This window comes from Berghia stephanieae, chromosome 12 (genome assembly GCF_034508935.2).
Source record: "Berghia stephanieae isolate SIO BIC M18660-M18661 chromosome 12, UCSD_Bste_1.3, whole genome shotgun sequence".
NCBI classification, from domain to species: domain Eukaryota; kingdom Metazoa; phylum Mollusca; class Gastropoda; order Nudibranchia; family Aeolidiidae; genus Berghia; species Berghia stephanieae.
Genome location: NC_088371.1, coordinates 1,608,994 through 1,615,958, shown reverse-complemented (window position 1 = coordinate 1,615,958; position 6,965 = coordinate 1,608,994). Strand labels below are relative to the sequence as shown.

The window sequence follows — 6,965 nt, the reverse complement described above, 5'->3', positions numbered from 1 at the left end:
CTCCTTCTTTTACTAATAATGATATAACAGATGGGAAATAACCCTGTTTTTTTTTTTTTACCAAAATAGGTTTTATCGTTTATCTCCCTTGCTGTGGTGAGTTTCTGGGTCATCACGACTTTTGAACCCTATTCAACGCAATCCATACGTCAGTTGTCTCTTGATGGACGTACAACTTTATATTTGATTCATGCTATGCGCCTTGCTAAAATACTCATTACATCCGCTAGCCGGATATAGATAGTATGCACTTGGCTAAGAAGTTCACAACATTGCCATCCGGAAGTATAACTGGCTAACACACAAAAATGTGTGTAACCATGATCGTTTATAGTCTGGTTAATAAAGTTTTGTGAGAATTACTCATAAACGCGGATGGCAAAAAACAATAACAAAGATCAGAGAGAGGTCAATACTCTTCAACAGTCGTAACGTCACTTCCTTCCTAATGACGCATGGTAACTTAGTAACACTGGCTCTGAACTATCGGAACAATGGCGGACGCCGTAAGAAATATTTCTCCGGCGAGCATAAAAGGGTATCCAGAGGAAAAAAACCCCATAAATTTGATCATGTTTTGACTTTTACACATTCTGATCACAAGCATATGAAAAGTTCTCGCCAACATGAAGAATAAAAAGTAAAGATTTTCTTTGTTTAGAACCAAGATGGCCGCCGCTAGAACTTTTCATATGCCATGTGATCAGAATGTGTAAAAGTTAAAACATGATCAAATTTATGTGTTTTTTTCCTCCGGATACGCTTTTATGCTCGCCGGAGAATTATTTCACACGGGCGTCCGCCATTGTTCCGATAGTTTAGAGCCAGCGTTACTAAGTTACCATGTGTCATTAAGAAGGAAGTGACGTTACGACTGTTGAAGAGTATTTGAACCAATTCCCTTTGTCATACTTATGGACATGACCTATATTACATTTCCATGTGCTCCAGGTCATTGGTCACATTGCAAAGTGTGCTCAAAGTGACCTACATAGTGAAAAGTGTTCACAGTTTGAGAAATATCCAACGTTACAATTGGTCATTTTGCTCAGCATGACTCATGGGTAAGTTTACAACTTTCATAAACAAAGCAGCGTGTTTACATTTATAGAGAAATGTCCAATCGTTGAACAGAACAAACCATGTGATCGATGACTAGATTGGACAAAAACATGAATATAGATCGCTCCCATTCTTGAATGCTTTAATTGTACTTTATAGACCTTATAACTACCCTTTTTATTGGCGCTGATATGACCTTAATGTTGCAAGCGCTGTAAAACCATTAAAGACAATAAAGACAAAACAAACAGATCTTTTTAGTGCGGCTCTGTGGCCTTGTGGTATGACACTCGCTTTCGGATCGTATGGTCCTGGGTTCGAGCCTCGCTCGGCGCATAGTTGATTCCTTGGAAAATACTCTTTACTCACATTCTCTAACCGTACTCAGGTGTAAAATGAGTACCCTGGTCATTAACAGCGTTGCCTCTGTCGAAAAAATAATATTATCGCCTAACATTTTTCCATCTTTATGTTGCGTGTTGCTGTTTGTCAGGGACCTTTGTAAAGCGCGTTGAGCACGTTTAGTGGAAATTGCGCTTTAAAAAAAGAGAAGACTTAAGCTTTTAGCTGGTTGATTTATATTTAGATTTGACATTACAGTTAAATTAAATAACAAAAATTAGATGGGAAACAACTCCGTGTATATTCTATATAATTAGATGTTATTGGTTATTTCCCTTGATAGTATGCGCTGTCAGTCAGCCGTGATGATTAAAAACCTTTGTAATTCATATTAAAAAAAAAAAAAAGAAAATGATGATAACAAATTTTTTTTTTAATTAGAGCTATTATATAGCGCAATATCCACTGAAATGTGCTCAAAGCGCTTTACAACGGGTCCCTGACCAACAGAAACACGTGACATGTAGTACGTGTCATGACTCCTGGTAGGCGATATTACAAATTTTCTGACAGACACAATGCTGTTGACGGCCAGGTACTCATTGTACACATGAGTACGATGAGATAATGTAAGAATAGGGTCTTTTCCAAGGACTGAACTATGCGCCGAGCGAGTCTCGAACCCAGGACCATCCGATCCGAAAGCGAGTGCCATACCACAAGACCACATAGCTGCACGATGTCCTTTATTGTGACATAATCTTTTGCTTAGCGCACGGCCTAGAGCGTAGTCGTTAGTAGTTCTCAAGGAAATTTAAATATTTATTTTCCAACAATAGACTAAACGTTTTTATATTTCACTTTCTATACTGCATTACACAGTTCCTCCCCGCCTCCCATCATTGATTTAATTAATCGCGCCCATTTATAAATATATATATATATATATATATATATATATATATATATATATATATATATATATATTGTTTTATTTTAATTCGTGTTTCCTCACAAAGGAGCATACAATTTCCTGCCCTTCAATGTTTTTGTTTATGCATCTTAAAAATGTCACTACCAAATGATCTCATTCGTCTGTAGTGTTTCATTCATCCTGTTTTGTTGATAAAGGGGAAACCCGAAACGTCCATTTTATCTGTTTTCGGGCAGCCATGTCTAGTGGTATAACGCTCGCTTTCGGAAGGTCCTGGGTTCGAGCCTCGCTCGGCGCATAGTTGAGTCCTTGGAAAAGGCTCTTTACACACATTCTCTTACCGTACTCAGGTTTAAAATGAGTACCTGACCGTTAACAGCGTGTCTCTGACAGAAACAAAAATGTATTATCGGCTAACAGGATCATGTTCGTTCTACATGTTACGTGTTGCTGTTTGTTAGGGACTCTTTGTAAAGCGCTTTGAGCACGTTTAATGGATATTGCGCTATATATATTGAGCTCAAAGCTCAAGTCAATAGATAGTTCGAAGATGACGTCACTCATGTCTTTGTTATTGTTTTTTGCCATCCGTGTTTATGTATTAACCTGACTATAAACGTTCATGGATCCTCACAGTTTTGTGTGTTGGTCCTTTATACTTCCGGATGGCAATGTTATGAGCTTCTTAGCCAAGCGCATACTATCTATAGTTTGTCTCTCTCCCCCCCCCCCCCCCCCCCACATTGCAATAAGAGGTGACGTGACCATTAAGCACACACCATCAGTTAACCTGTAGATTTTTCGCCAATCAAAACATGGTATTTTTGTGACACACCTTCGCACGTGCTCGGACAAACATAGTTGGTTGTTTATAAACAATAACGTGAACGAATTCGACCTCCATCTGATCGTTGTTATTGTTTTTAAATTGACCTATGGGTGATTAGTTATCACACGATTTTCACGATCATATTAAAGACGTATAAGTTTACACATAGTTTTCTGTGCTGATTCTATTGATCAAGCGGTAGAACAGTGGGTATTTTACATAACACATACCATCGATAGTAAAACATGTGTAGTTTGCTGTGTCTACCAATCACTGCCATTGTTTACATGATGACGATTGTTCGAGAGGCGTGGTTATCTACCGGTTAATTGGTAAATAGTCTTACACACTTTAGGATGTTGAGTTAAAGAAAAGATAAAATAGAGTAACTCAGATGTCTTCGTCCGCGTCCTCTCGTGTTCAATGTATGTGTTGTTTGATGCAAGCGAGGGTTCACAGCGTAAAACGCGTACACTTGTGAAGATAATGAGTATTAAAAAATTGTCCCAACTATCGGGAACCTCTGTGGGGTAATGGTAACACGTCTGACCGGTAATCACAAGGTCTTAGGTTCGATCCCCAGTCGAGGTCGGCTGATTTTTTTGGGATTTTTTTTTTTGTATTTTTATTTCTTGCTTTGTCTGACACCTTTCATACACACTTGTTCAAATCTTTTTAGGATGTTAACGAACTTTGGACAGACGGGGCGAGCCGAGGGCGTACGTACGACATTCATTCATTCATTCATTCGCGGAGGCGTCTTTTATTGTTTGCAAACCAGACGAATAAACGAGCGATTGACGTCATTACGTTGTGGTTTTGGTGGTGGGGATAAGAAGACTTCAAATAAAGTAAATGTGAACGTTTATATAGATAGTATGCGCTTGGCTAAGAAGCTCACAACATTGCCATCCGGAAGTATAACGGACCAACACACAAAACTGTGTGAAACCTTGAACGTTTATAGTCTGGATAATACAGTTTAGTGAGGATTACTCATAAACACGGATGGCAAAAAGCAATAACAAAGACCCGATTGGCGTCAACTTCAGACTATCTATAGCGCATTTCTTCGGATCAACCGTGTTCAATGCACGCCGTATAGAACCGTATTTCCGTTTAATACAGAATTAGTCGTCTGTTATGCGTTCTTTTTGTACAAACACTCTTTCAATATCCATCTCTGCATAATAGCCAGCTACTCATTTACATCTGAGTCTTGTGAGATAATGTGTGTTAAGTGCCTTGCCCAAGGACACAACATAGGGATGGTTGAAAAAATGCATCGTGTCGTCAGTCAGGTTTTGCGATGCAATTCCTTTATCAGTGTGTCAAAATATTGTGATAAATACTCACTAAATGGGCCTGGCCTATTTGTGTGTTTGACATGTACTAAGGGTGTCTCAGGCCTTTTCATACAGGAAATAAATAGTCAAGGGGATGAAACGTCGTAAATGGCAGGAAATATTCTGATTAGTAACGGGACGAACAATCAATAGGATTCAATAGTCTGATGTCACGTCCGCCTAGCAACCAGTATTTTTCATGCTGGCTAGAACGTTTTAACATGTCAGGTGATCAGAATGTATAAAAGTCAAAACAGTATCAAATTTATAATGTTTTTCTCCTTTGGATACACTTTTATGCTCGTCGGAGAAGTATTTCATTTGGACTTCCGCCGTTGTTCCGATAGTTTAGAACCAGTTACTAAGTTACATGCGTCATTCCGAGGGAAGTGACGTCACGACTGTTTAAGCCTATTACGGAATGTATGTCATCATATTCTTGACTGGAAATGAATAGTCAAGGGGAGTGAACGGGCAAAATGGTAGACGATATTTTGTTGGTTTATGCTTAGTAACTCTCAAACTATCATTGTTCTTCTTTTAGCTTATTCCACATTTTGAAGGATTGCCATAATGAATGCCACATCTCCATGAATCTCGGTTCATAGCATCATCTTCCTCCAGGCCCAGTTCTTTCATATCGTCCTTTACTTTATCCAACCATCTAATCTTTGGGCGTCCCTTTTTCCTCTTTCCCGCTAATTGGAAGTCCAATACTTTCTTTCCCATGTACTCTCTCTCTTTCTCTCTCTCTCTCTCTCTCTCTCTCTCTCTCTCTCTCTCTCTCTCTCTCTCTCGTCTCTTTACATGTCCGAACTATTTCAATCTGTCGCTCAAACAACCGATTGATGGAACGAAAGTAACGTCACTCTTTGCTATTGGAAATAAATAGTCAAGGGGTCTAAAGGTGGTAAATGGCAGGAAACATTCTGATTGGTTAATACTTAATAACGGGCGAACCGTCAATTTGAAACGGATCCCTGGAAACTTAGCTGTAGTTCTCGTAAAACCGAATCGCGAACTCAGAAGTATCACATGTGCGTCTATGTGGTCTAGTGGTATGATGCTCGCTTTCGGATTGGAAGGTCCTGGGTTCGAGCCCGCTCGACGCATAGTCAAGTCCTTGGAGAAGGCTCTTTACTCATATTCTCTCAACTTATTGTGGTGTAAAATGAGTACCTGGTCGCTAACAAGCGTTGTCTCCGTCCGAAATATTTGTAACATAGCCTAACTGACGTCTGTCCCGTCCTGAATGTTAAATGTTGCTGTAGGTCAGGGACCCCTTGAAAAGCGAGTTGAGCACATTTAGTGGACATTGATCCATATAAAATCTCAATTTTTTAACTTAGAATTATCGATCAAGCTCGGACAATCGGATTGATTTCTGCTGATTGGCAATTCTAGAACGAAATGTGCAATGGTCAAACTCCCGTAGACAGTGGTCAGTATGCTTGGTGACCTTAAGATCCTACTAGTCCATGCAAATAATGACCACATCCGGTTGTTGTGTCAATCGACGTATCCAGGCGTGGACCGAATGGCCATATCCGGTCGTGCAAAATAAAGTAAACAAAGCGTCGATACAATCCAAGCCTGTCAAACCCAATCAATGAATAATCTGCAGTTCACTGAAAAAACAAACCCCGAAACCAAACACATATCTACAATTTTGGCCAGAAAACTCGACCTTCAAATATAAATAAGTTAACATGACCTTCATCTTGTCAAAAACGCTTAAATCTGGGACTTTGCCGAAGTCCTAGGTTTGAGAGTTTTTGCCAAGATGAGGGTCATTTTAATCGATTGATATTTGAAGGACGAGTTTTCTGGCCAAAATTTTAAACTTAAGTTTATTTCAGAATACCGAAGAACAACGAAGCAGAACACGGAAAGAATCGCTGACCAAGAAATTAAAAAGAAGAAAATAAAAGAAATGAGTTGTTGTAATCGTTTCTAGTTGGCTGCAGAAAATCTACATATTTAGAAGTAATATGTGCGGCTATGTGCTCTTGTTGTTTGATCCTCGCCTTCGGACAGGAACATCCAGTGTTCGAATCCTGCTCCGAACAGCGTAGAGTTGAAACCTTGGAAAAGGCTCGTTACTCACATTCTCTCACTGAACTCAGGTGTAAAATGAGTACATGGTGTTGTTGTCTCTGTCGGAAAATAAAGTAAAATCGCCTAACAGGTGCCATGTCTCGTCCAACATGTTAAATGTTGCTGCTGGCAATGAACCCCTTGTAAATTGATTTGAGCACGAATAGTGGATATTGCGCTATATATATGCTCAATGGTTTTTATTGCAAAAAAACTAAAACAAAGGCAGACAGACTTTCTGAACATGATAAAGAATAGAATCTAATATTTCTTGTCAATTTAACTTTAAACGTTTTGGCTCCTGTAGAATTCACGTTTCTTCTTCTAAACGTGGGGGGTCCCGATAGCTCAGTTG

General features: G+C 39.3%; 1 protein-coding gene across 1 annotated transcript in view; it reads right to left on the bottom strand.

Annotated features, from left to right (window-relative positions):
* The window catches only part of LOC144957982 (uncharacterized), a 25,774-nt gene extending 22,196 nt beyond the window's left edge, over nt 1-3,578 (bottom strand). Inside the window, exon 1 of the mRNA XM_078889550.1 lies at nt 3,398-3,578. The gene's annotated coding sequence lies outside the window, so the exon portion shown is untranslated. The remainder of the gene's footprint in view (nt 1-3,397) is intronic.
* Nucleotides 3,579-6,965: the final 3,387 nt, after the last annotated feature.